General features: G+C 45.0%; 1 long non-coding RNA gene across 1 annotated transcript; it reads right to left on the reverse strand.

Moving 5' to 3' along the window:
- Positions 1-1,775: 1,775 nt before the first annotated feature.
- On the reverse strand, positions 1,776-11,573 carry LOC104850533. Its single transcript, XR_776997.2, has 3 exons — positions 11,377-11,573; positions 7,823-7,856; positions 1,776-2,125 (listed from the first exon to the last, which is right to left on the reverse strand). It is a non-coding gene; the product is annotated as an uncharacterized LOC104850533 (long non-coding RNA).
- Positions 11,574-11,738: the final 165 nt, after the last annotated feature.

Genomic DNA, 11,738 nt, shown 5'->3' on the forward strand with positions numbered 1-11,738 from the left:
AGCACACTGAGAAATCGAGAAAGCAATACCATTCACTGTAGCTGAGAGACCTGGGTGCTGGGCATGGTGGCACATGTTGGTAATCCCAGCTCTGAAGAGGCCGAGGCAGGAGGACCACTGAGTTTGAGGCCAGCCTAGACGAGTGAGTTCAAGGCCAGTCTGAACTACATATAAAATAAAATAAAAATCAAACACCTAGGTACTAACTTAACCAAGGAAGGGGAAGACCTCTACAACAAAAGCTACAGTGCTCCGCAAAAGGAGATCCAAGAAGTAACCTGAAAATGGAAAAAACGTTCCTATTCCTAGATAGGCAGAACTAACATTGTCAAAATGAGTGTAGTACCAAAAGTGACTTACATATGTGATGCAATCCCAATCAAAATTCCAACATATTCTTCAACAAACTAGAAGAAAAGTCCTAAAATGTATATGGAACCAGGAATATAAGGAATGTTCATGACTGAGGGTACAAGAACGGTCAGTACAGGTGTGCAGACAATCATTGGACTTCTTGGTGCTGGACAGGTTGTGTACTCCATCCTAAATTCTCTTTTTAATTATCTGTTCTGTTTACCGAGAATGGGCTGTTGTTTGCTGAGAGCATCCTGTTGGGTTGCGAAGGTCTCATTCGGACCAGGTATGACAGCACCTAAATGATGTTTGCATTGGTTGAATTCTGTATTTGAGTGCAGTGCTGGTTACCTGGCTATTCCCCCAACCCCCCCAACCTCTCTACCACACACACACCCCCATACCAGGGATCAAACTTGGGACCTTGTGCTTGCAAGGCAGGCATGGTGCCACTGAGCTAAGTCCCCGGCCCTTACCTGACTCTTTATAAACTGGAGATGGTGTTGCATGCCTGTATTCTCAACACTCTTAGAGACTGAGACAGGAGAATCACAAGTTTGAGACCAGCCAGGGAAACTTAGTAACCTAGCAAGACCCTGTCTCAAAATGAAAATGAGCTGGGGATGTAGCTTAGTGCAGTGGCCCTGGGTTCAATTTCCAGATCCATAAATAAATAGGTACAGTGACATAGAACTGTACACACACTCTGCCAATTTAATTAATTAATTAACATTTATTTATGGATTTTTGAGACAGGGTCTCACTATGTACTTTAGACTGACCTGGAACTCACTGTGTAGCCCAGGCTGTTCTTGAACTCATGGCGATCCTGCCTTAGCCTCCCGAGTGCTGGGATTATAGGCCTGCGCCACCACACCCAGCTCCCAACTTAATTTAAATACACATTTTAAAATCTGTACCATAATTACGTACGATGCAGCCATTGGGGGAAACTTGGACGAGGACCTCAATTATATGCATGACATGCAGTACGTATGTATAACCCTTACTGAGGTTTGAGTAGGGTGAGGATGACTGAAGGTCAGGCTAGGAGATCAAACATGCATGTACTCTCATCTAGAGCCTCAGAGATCCTGGGTTTTTGTTATTTTATTTTCTACCTCTTTTAGGAGAATGGGAGGAAGAATAGGCCAGGCTCGGATATTAAATGGGGGGAAGGGAATGACTTCCTCAGCTCCATTATTGCTAAGGGTACTAATTCTGCCGGTAACAGACACCCTTGCAAATCCTGACTTCTGAGGTTCACCATCCTCTGGCTTGGGAGCATTTTCAATGCCTTCCCCATCATTTACGTGAAGGGAGGCCTGGGGGTCTGGAGGGAAGCAGAATGTAGAACCAACCCTGGGTCAAACAGTGGTGATCAAGAGTTATTATTATTTTTTTAGAGATAACTAAGGAACTAGAAAAAGGAAGAAGGACTCATCAGTTGCAAGTTCCCCTTTCCCTCCTGTTTTGCAGTGTATGTTACGGTGAGGGAAATTTGCTGAGGGTGTGGACAGAATTTCTGGTTCCCTGGTTAGCCCACATGGCTGCATGCTGAGACTGGTTCTTTTGAAAAGCCTCTTGGTCAACATTTTGTTCATTGCAACAAAAGTCTGGGTCTTGAGGGAAATATATGCGGTGAGGTGAGGCAACTCGAGAGGGGCAAGGGGAGCAGACAGTGGGCAGCTTGGATGGGTAACCGCAGGTGCTCTCACGATAAACTGTGCCGATGCAGCCTGGCTTCTGCATCCTGTTTCCCCATCAGCTGCTGCAAGGTTCATCATAAAATGACATAGAGCAAAATATCGTTAGGAGCAAAGGAACTGGAGTTGTGTATACCATGGCTATTCAAAAAGATGGAGTGACTGGGAACTGATTTCCAACTGGTCTAAAATTCCGTGATCTTAGAATTTATGGCTCATAGCTGTAAATACCATCGAAACACTGACAGTGTTCTTATTTCTGTCTCCAGCCTCCTCCTTTGAACTGTCCAGCCCGAAAGCCAGAGCACTACTCAAGATCTCCATTCAGAGGTCTTGCAGGAAGCTCCAGCCTCACATATCCAGGTGTGAGCACCAGCCATTTTTGCTTTTCAGACAGAGACTGGTCAAGTCGTGAGTGCACAAGCTGGGCTCGAACTTGCAATCCTCCAGCCTCAGTCCGCCAGCTGAAGTTAGAGGTGTGCACCACCACACCTGGCTGCAGATGATGAATTTTAACAATATATTTTATGTAACCCAATATATTTCAACATGTAAAAAGTATAAAAGTGTTAATGAGATACTTTATATCCGCTCTTTCCCATACTAAATCTTTGAAATCTTGTTTGTATTTTTATACATAAAACACAACTCAGCTTAAGATTTCCAGAGGTTAAAATGAAATGTCGTCCTACCAAACCAATAAAACTGTGGTTAACAAGAAAAAAAATCTATATCTGCTCTCGTTTGGATCTGATATGACCCCCAAAGGCCTATGTCCTAAAGTCTTGGTCATCAGCTTGGCCCTGCTGGGAGGTGGTGAGACCTTTAAGAGGTGGCTCCTGATTGGAGGACTTCTGGCCACTGTGGGTGTGGCCTTGAAGGAGACTGGCCCCACCCCCCCATCTCCTACTCCGTCTGCCTCCCCGAGGAGGGCATCTTGCTGTGCCTGTGTCTCCTGTCTTGCTGTGCTGCTTCCCAGAAGTGATGCAGCCCAACCACCACGGATGGAAAGCTCTGAAACAAGAGCGAAACCTGCCCTGCTTAGAAGCCGATTGCCTCCGGTACTGATGGCAGTAATGGAACGCTGACAATGTGTTACAGATTCAGTCGCTTCAACACAATTTTCGTTAGGTTCCATTACAAATTCAGTTCCTCGGTCACACAAGGCACATCCCAACTGTTCAGGAGTAGGACTGAGTAGCTCCACATTGGAGATGGCAGCCCCGAAGAAACTTCTCTTTTCCCCTTTGTTCTTTCAAGATGCTGACATCTTCTTTCAGGTCCTTTGTGGGTGCTGATGTGGGGTGAGCGCCCCCGCTTCATGGTTCGTTTTTGGAACATTTTCCTTGCTCTTCTCTCCTGGTGACGGTTGTCTCCCAAGGCCTGGGGAAGACACCAAAGGTCTTTACTCCTTGAAGATTTCCCTTACTGCCTCAGTATCCCTTTCTCTAACTGATGCCCTCAGTGATATCCATATTTGGAGGGAATCTTCCGGACAAGCTGGCCTCTCAGTTCTGAGCCGGGAATCTCGGGGTCTCCTCATTCATTGCCACGGCCCTACCCGAGACCTGTCCAGTGTCACCCCACTCCGACAGAAATCTCGTGTACCTCGCTCTGCTGTCCCTGCCCACTCGCCCTGGTGCCCCCCCCAGACCACAGGGCAGTGTGTCGGCCTCCTGCTGCCGCTTCCTCTCAGCTGTCGCTTTCTGCCTCACCCAGCTTTCATCAGGCGGCAGTTGTTGGGATCACTTCTGTGTAAGTGAGGCCTCAGCGCCCTTCCCGTTTCGTCTGGTCACATCGTCTGGCCATTTCCAAATCCATCTGCACACCGCTGGATGGAAGCGAGCGGCCCCTGTTCTCACACAATGGCCATCCACCGGCCTCTGCAGTCTGCAGGGTAGGCCAGTCCTCCAGAGGCCCTGATTCGTGCAGCCTCACATTCTCCGAGATGATATTTTACTATCCTCAGGAAGATTGGCTAAATGCACTTCCCCGCTAGGTAGAGAGATCATGTAGGAAACTTACATATACCTTGTTTCCTGGATTTCTAAGGGTGAGGTAAGGGGGCCAGCTTCCTGTCACTTCACATAATGTAAATAAATCACATATCTCATAAATGCTCACTAGAACATTTTTTTGTGAAAACTCACATGCCAAATATACTTTGATAGAATTTGGCATTTTTAGTTCAAACCAAACCAAAACAAAAACCCCTAGTTCCCTGTCTATCCTGAACTGAATTGTTTTGATTTTTGTTTGTTTGTTTGTTTGTTTGTTTGTTTTTAGCAAAAGTCTTACTATGTAGTTAAGACTGACCTTGAACTCACTGGGAAGCCCAGGTTGGCCTCGAATTTACAACTTTAGTCTTACAATTGAAGTTGAAAACAAAATCAAATCCCTTGTAAAGATCTAATTATATTTTTCTTGGTAATAAATTGCTGATTGCTGTTATCTTTAATTTAAACTAAGGGATATTATCAGTTGGTAGTTAAACATATGAATAATTATATTCATTGTTTAGTGGGGGCACAGCAGTTAACGTTCAGAGGTAGTGGAAGCTTAGACAGGCGCGCCCTCTAGCGGAGATTTTGTGCACTGAGGCTTGTAGGGCTGCAGGCCCGGAGTGTCTTCACCAGCTGTATGTACAAATGAATAATCCGAAGTTTTCCCCTTCCTCCTTTCCTTTCCTCCCTCTCTTTTTCTTTCCTTCCCTTCCTTCCTCCCTTTCTCTTTCTTTCTTTTCTTCCTTTCCTCCTTCTCTTTTTCTCTTCCCCCCATCTCTTTCCATCTCATTGGGTCATGGTGTGAAGATAATGCTGGCTTCCTGAAGTGAATTCTTTCTCCTTCTGCTTCCCATGAGGTTTTATAGAATTGGACTTCACTGTCCTTTGAATGTTTGGTAGAATTCTCCAGGGAAATTATCTGCATTACCAATTTATATTTTAAGCAGGTCGTGGTGGCGCATGCCTGTAATCCCAGCACTCAGGAGGCTGAGGCAGGAGGATCACTGTTGAGTTCGAGACCAGCCTGGGCTACACAGTGAGTTCCAGGTCAGTCTCAACTGCACAGTGAGACCCTGTCTCAAAAAAACAACAACCAAACAAACAAAAACAATTTCTATTTCTTTTAGAAAATGAACTGTAAATTCAGTTTCAGTTATGCAGCTGCTCAAGTGATCTCTCTCTATGTCATGATTTTTGAATGTGTGCGTGTGTAAGCCAGAAATCCCCAGGTCCACACACGTGTGAGGCAAGGTTTAAGCTACAAGCAAGCTGCTTTCATTCCGAGAGTGTCTCACTAGGCTGCCCAGGCTGGCTTCCAACTTGCCATCCTCCTGTGTGAGCCCTCAAAGTCGCTGGAATCACAGGCAGGGACCACCATGCACTGCTAGTTTGTGCTTGTTCAAGAACTGGTCCATGTAATCTGTTATTAAATCCACATACGCAGAGCTGTGCGTGGTATTCCTTTATATTACCCTTTGGCGTTTGCTGAGGTAACTGCAGTTTCACTCCTGATATTAGTAATTTGAATATTATAATCTCTAAACTATTTTAGAGATATTTGTAATTATTATTATTTTTCTTTGTTTGTTTCTTCCCATTTTTGGGGTTTTTTGTTTGTTTGTTTGTGTTTTGGTTTTTTGAGACAGGGTCTCGCTATGTGGTTGAGACTCACCAGGAACTCACTATGCCCGGCTTTATCTATCTTCATAGAAGTTTTCAGTTTTAAACTTAAATTGTCAAATGGCAAACTCTCCACTAATTTTGCGTTTTTATATCTTGATTTTCATTGATTTGTCCTCTTTATTATTTCCATTCTCGTGCTATTTGGGGGCTTATTCTTTTTGTAGGTTCTTGAGGGAAATCCTGGGTTGTTGATTTGGGACTTTTCTTGTTTTCTGATGTATGCATTTAGTGCTATGAACTTTCTTTTTAGCACAGCTCTAACTGTGCCTCACATATTTGGATATATTATATTTTTATTTTCATTCATTTCATTTTCCTTTAAAATCTGCTTTGAGACGCTCTCTTTAACCTGTAGATTATTTTGCCTATGTTATTTAGTGTTCAAAGTACATTGGGGATTTTCTTGTTATCTATCTATTATTGATTTCTAGTTGCCAGGGACATGGGGCTTTTGTTCCCCTTCAATTGAGCCTCTCTGGCCAGTCCCAGTTCCTTGCCACGGTGGGACTTTCACAGCGTCAGTCCCTTCACTGGTGACTTCATTCTTGTCCCCAGTGACAGCTGGATGTTTGGCTGTGATAAACGGGGACAGAGAGAAACCAAGCACCAGAGGGAGTGGCCAGGAGATGTGGCCAGGGAAAGGGAGGCACTGGGGTGGGGCAGGGCTGGGCTGGGAGGGACAGCAGCACCGGCACATTGGACACTGGGGCCTGAGGGCCTTATGGTGACCCCTGTGTCCTGGGCGACTGCACTGGGACTGGCCGGGAAGCCACACCTGGGCCCTGTCCCTGGGAGACCCAGTGCTGGTGGGGTGGCCTGGAAGGTGCAGCAGCAGGAGGTGGGCAGAGCCTCCTGCAGAACAGGGTGCTGCTCAGGAAAAGGGTCCTCTCTTTTCTTCTCATTTTGCTTCTTTTTTGAGATGGGGTTTGCTATGCAGTTCAGGCTGGCCTTGAACTCACAGCCTCAGCCTCTTGCCTTAGCCTCCCGAGTACTGGGAGCACGGGCATGTGCCTCCATGCCCAGCTCAAGAGGGCTTCTTTCTATTCCTTATTTTTATTTCCTGTCGTACTCACATCTTTGTACAGACTGAAGAGCTAAATATCTCCTAAGAGGTTTTATCTGCAGAGAGGGCAACTCCCTCCCCTGCCCCTCTCCATGACCTGCTTTCCCAGAAAGTCACTTGCTCCTCCGCGCTGAGCCAGGAAGAGCTCTCACATTATGCACCCCATCTCCTGGTGCCCTAGCTCTGCCAGTGGCCTTTTGAGGCATCCTGCTGTCCCCCCATCTGTCCTGCGAGCAGGTGGACCTCAGGATCACTGTGCTATAATTTATTGCAACAGTTTCTCTCTGAGGTGAAGATTTTCTAGTGAGTTCTCAATCGGCCTTGGTTTGCATTTTCCCTTCCCCGTGCTTCTTTTTCTGATATTTGTGCTTTTTTTCACTCATTCTCTCTTGCTAGTATCTCTGAGTCACGCACTGTCACTGGAAGGGGTCGGGCAGGTCCCTGGGAGGGGAGCCAGAGAGCCAGGCAGGTTCTTTCCTGGAGAAAGGGATTCAGGAAGGCTCAGCAGGCAGAGTAGACAGCAAAGCAGAGGAGGGCAAGGCTCCCTCAGGGGCAAGGGGAGGGGACACAGGCTGATGAAGAGTAGGGCGTGGCCCTCACAAGGGAAGGGGCTGCTCTATGGGCGCCGCGGTGTCTGGGGTCTGGGTCCTCACTTCCTCAGTTCTGGTGTCCAAAGGTCTGGAGAAACCGTTAAGGGAGAGGAGCAATTCATTTCCCGTAAGATGAATATCCAGAAAAGTGATCTCACCATAGGGTCATCTGCAAGGCTCTACTTTTCATCAGCTCAGGAGATTTTAAGACAATGGACAGGGACTTTTAGGCATTGCTCCAGGGGGCCTGGAATCAGCTTCATAAAAGATGGTAATAAGATGTCCCTTTATGTCCTGAAAATGACTTTTTTTTTTTTTTTTTTATACAGTTTTTCTAATTTGCCCTGGCTGGGGTGGACCTTGCAATCCTCCTGCTTCAGCCTCCCAAGTGCTAGAATTACAGGCATGAGCCACCACACCTACCTTACTGTAGCTACTCTGTTCTTGGTGTCTTTATCTGGAAAGGGAAAAGTAGGTAAATTTAGGACTAAAACTTTTGCTTTTCCAGGCTTTCCTAAATAACTGACAGTCCTATATTCAAAGTTTTAGGTAATACGAGATACAAAATTTAGGTCTAGTTATTCACTGGGTATTTGTAGGCCCAGCCTCTCCGTCCTGTTACAAATCCTCCTTTGACTTACTTAGTTCACAGCATAAGCTCACCTAGGGAGTAAAGATCTGGAGTCCAGATATAAATAATCTTGTGTGACTTTGACTGGGTCCTAGAGTTGCAGTTTTTAAAATAAAAATTTTAAGGGCTGGGGACTTAGCTCAGTGGTCCCATTGCCTTCCTGGCAAACACAATGTCTCAGGTTCAATCCCTGGTACAAAAAAAAAAAAAAGGCAAAAAGAAAAATTTTACATAACAAATTTCCTCTTTTTTTTCTACCTTTTTATCTTCTCTCTGACCTCAGTATATTTTTTTCCTCAAATCAGTTTTAGCAGGAAATTATCTGGAGGGGAATGGAACCCTGCGGCCCAGGTGCTCATGAAGTTTCACCCAAAGCCAAAGATTTCTCGCAGGGGACTTCGCCTCATCTTAGAAGATGAAAGACAATAGCCAACCTGAAAGAATGTATGGGTTGCCCTCGTGAGCCAGGAAGAGAATTTATTCCAGAATCCGCCCTGGGGGAGCTGTCACTGGGCTCTGGACACGGATTCCTAGGATCGACTTCTGCAGCCTCCTCTGTTCTCCCTCCTGGCCATGTCCTTGGCGACCACCATCCGGGAATTTCATGTTTCTCCACTCACTGCTTTTCTTTGAATTCGCTTACAAGTCCTTCTATTTGCAAAAAGCACACTGGGTGATTTCGCGTCTCTTTATGCCGTACGTTTCTTCTGGACCCCGTCCGTCAGTGATTGTTGAAGCCTGGAGCCGTGGTACAATCTGTGTAGCTGTGAAGAATTCCAGTGCAACAGTTGTACTGTATTTTATTTCTCCATTTGTGTTATGTACATTTGGGTTGTTTTCAGTTCCTCTGTTTTGGACAAGACTACCCTGTCCTCTAGGTCACACGGACAGTGTTTATCTAGGAATGGAATTGCACATTCATTGCCACTGGATAGGGCCAAATGCTTTTCCAAAGTGGTCCGACCAGTTTACACCCGCCTCATCCCAGGGAAAATGAGTTCCCACTGTTCTACTTCTTGCAAATACTTTGGATTTTTGTGTGAATATTAACTGTTCACTCTTTCAACCAGTGAAAGGTAATTGTAGGGCTGTACTCAAAAATACATCTCCTGCCAGGGATTTAGCTCAGTGGCGCTACACCTGAGTTGCAAGTTTGATCCCCAATACAGCAAAAAGAAAAAAAAAAGGATGCATCTCCCTTCTTCCTCCATGAAAATGATTGTTTTTGGTCAGAGTATTTCTCCACCAGGTCATCCACACCATCCAGGCCCAGCCATCGCGATCGACAGCACAGCACACCCCTGGCCCTAGGACAGGCATCTAGGTCAATGGGATGGACTCGAAGGCACAGAAATAAACCCTTATAATTGTGGTGACTGTGCTCTGAGGAAGCTATGAGAACGGTTCAGTGGCAGAAAGGATGGTGTTCTTAACAAATGATGCTGGAAGAACTGGATCGTCACAGGCAAAATAGCAAAGCAAGGTCCCTACCTCACACTATATACAAAAGTGAATTCAAAATGGCTCAAAGATTTAAATGTAAGAAATAAATAATACAACTCTTTAAAGAAAACATAGATGTAAATCTTTACGATTTTGGAGTAAGCAACAATTTCTTAGCCAATGCATCAGAACCACAAATGACAAAATAAATGATTGGATTTCATCAAAACTAAAAACGTTAGGCTTTAAGAAAGTAAAAAAAAAAAACACCTGCAAGATGGGAGAAATACACATTATATTATACAATTGCATCTAGAATACATAACTCTTTCAACTGAGCAACAACAAACTCCAAATAACCCTATGAAAAAATAAACAAAGGATTTGCATAGACATTTGACCACAGGTGATATAAAAACAGTGAATGTGCACAAGATGATATGCTAAATACCACTAGCCATTAGAATAACACATTTATTTTTTTTTGGTACTGGGGATCGAACTCGGGTCCTTATGCTTTTGCAGCAGACAGTGGAACCACTGAGCTACGTCCCCAGCCCTTCCATTAGCCACTTGGGAAAGGTGAATAAAAAGCACAATGAAGGGCCAGGGATGTAGTTCAGTGGATCCACGCCTGCCTGGCAAGTGCAAGGTCCTGAGTTCAAACCCTGGTACAGAAAGAAAGAAAGAAAGAAAGAAAGAAAGAAAGAAAGAAAGAAAGAAAGAAAGAAAGAAAGAAAGAAAGAAAGAAAGAAAGAAAGAAAGAAAGGAGAGAAAAAAGTACAGTGAAGGCCAAGTATAGTGACCTAGGCCTGTAATCCCAGCCCTCAGGAGGCTGAGGCAGGGGGGCTGCCTCAAGTTCGAGAATAGGTTGACTACATACGGAGTTCAAGGCCAGCTATATAAGTACATAGTGAGTCCCTGTCTCAAAAATAATTAAAAAGGGCAGGGAATTTGGCTCATCGTTCCACTTCCTGCTTTGCAAGTGCAAGGAACTGAGTTCGATCTCCAGTACCGCATAAATAAATAAATAGTACAATAAGATACCACTTTATACTGACTATGATGCTATAATAAAAAAATAGCTGTGAGGGTGGAGGAAAAGAACCTCAGATACTGACTGCTAGCGTAATGGAGATGGGGCACTCCCTTTAGAAAACACTTTGACAGTCTCAAAAGGTTAAACATAGACTTACACTTTGATTCAGAAATTATACTTTTACATACGTTCTCAAGACAAGTGAAGAGATGTGTGCACACAAAGCTTACACAGCTGTTCATAGCGGCTTTCTTCATAGTAAAAAGTGGAAAGAGCCACACAAAGCACCAACTAATGAATGGATAAACTGTGGTATATCCTTACAAAGAAGGCTTTTCATCACAACAGGAGGGTGTGCTGATACGTGAGTCAAGGAGGACAAACTTTCAGAATGTGCTAAGTGAAAACGCTAGTCACAGAAGACTGCATACTGTGTGATTCCACTTGTAAGCAATGTGAAAATTGGAGATCTATAGAGAAAGGAGACCCGCAGTTCTCTAGGGCCAGGGTAGGGGTCGGCGTGACTGGAGAATGATTGAAACTGTGTGCAGGGCTCACTGTGGGTGATGAGCACACGCTAAGATTAGCCTGTGGCAACAACGGCACACTGCTGTGCATGTGCTAAGGACCATGGTACCATTCTTTCTTTCTTTCTTTTTTTTTTTTTGTTTGTTTTTTTGAGACAGGGTCTCACTATATACTTGAGACTGACCTGGAACTCACTATGTAGTCCAGGCTGGTCTTGAATTCACAGTGATTCTCCTGCCTCAGCCTCCTGAGTGCTGGGATTACAGGCTTGTGCCACCATGCCCGGCCCATGGTACATTTTCAATGGATGATTTGAAGGGAGTGTGAACTACATACCAACAATGCTGTGAAAAGAGAGAGGGAAGAAAGCAGAGAAGAGATCCAAGGAAGCTGAGGATAGTCACCAGGCAAACACTGTCCAGTCCTGACCGCTCCTCTCCTCTCTCTTCCTGGACTCCTTCGCCCTACTATTATCTTCCTCCTCTGGCTCCCAATGGTTGCTTTGCCAAACACACACACACACACACACACACACACACACACACACACACACACACAAAGCAGAGAAGAGGAAGCTGAGGATAGTCACCAGGCAAACACTGTCCAGTCCTGACCGCTCCTCTCCTCTCTCTTCCTGGACTCCTTCGCCCTACTATTATCTTCCTCCTCTGGCTCCCAATGGTTGCTTTTTGCTTTGC

The sequence above is a fragment of the Fukomys damarensis genome, unplaced genomic scaffold (genome assembly GCF_012274545.1).
Source record: "Fukomys damarensis isolate Sample0158 unplaced genomic scaffold, DMR_v1.0_HiC HiC_scaffold_7, whole genome shotgun sequence".
NCBI lineage: Eukaryota > Metazoa > Chordata > Mammalia > Rodentia > Bathyergidae > Fukomys > Fukomys damarensis.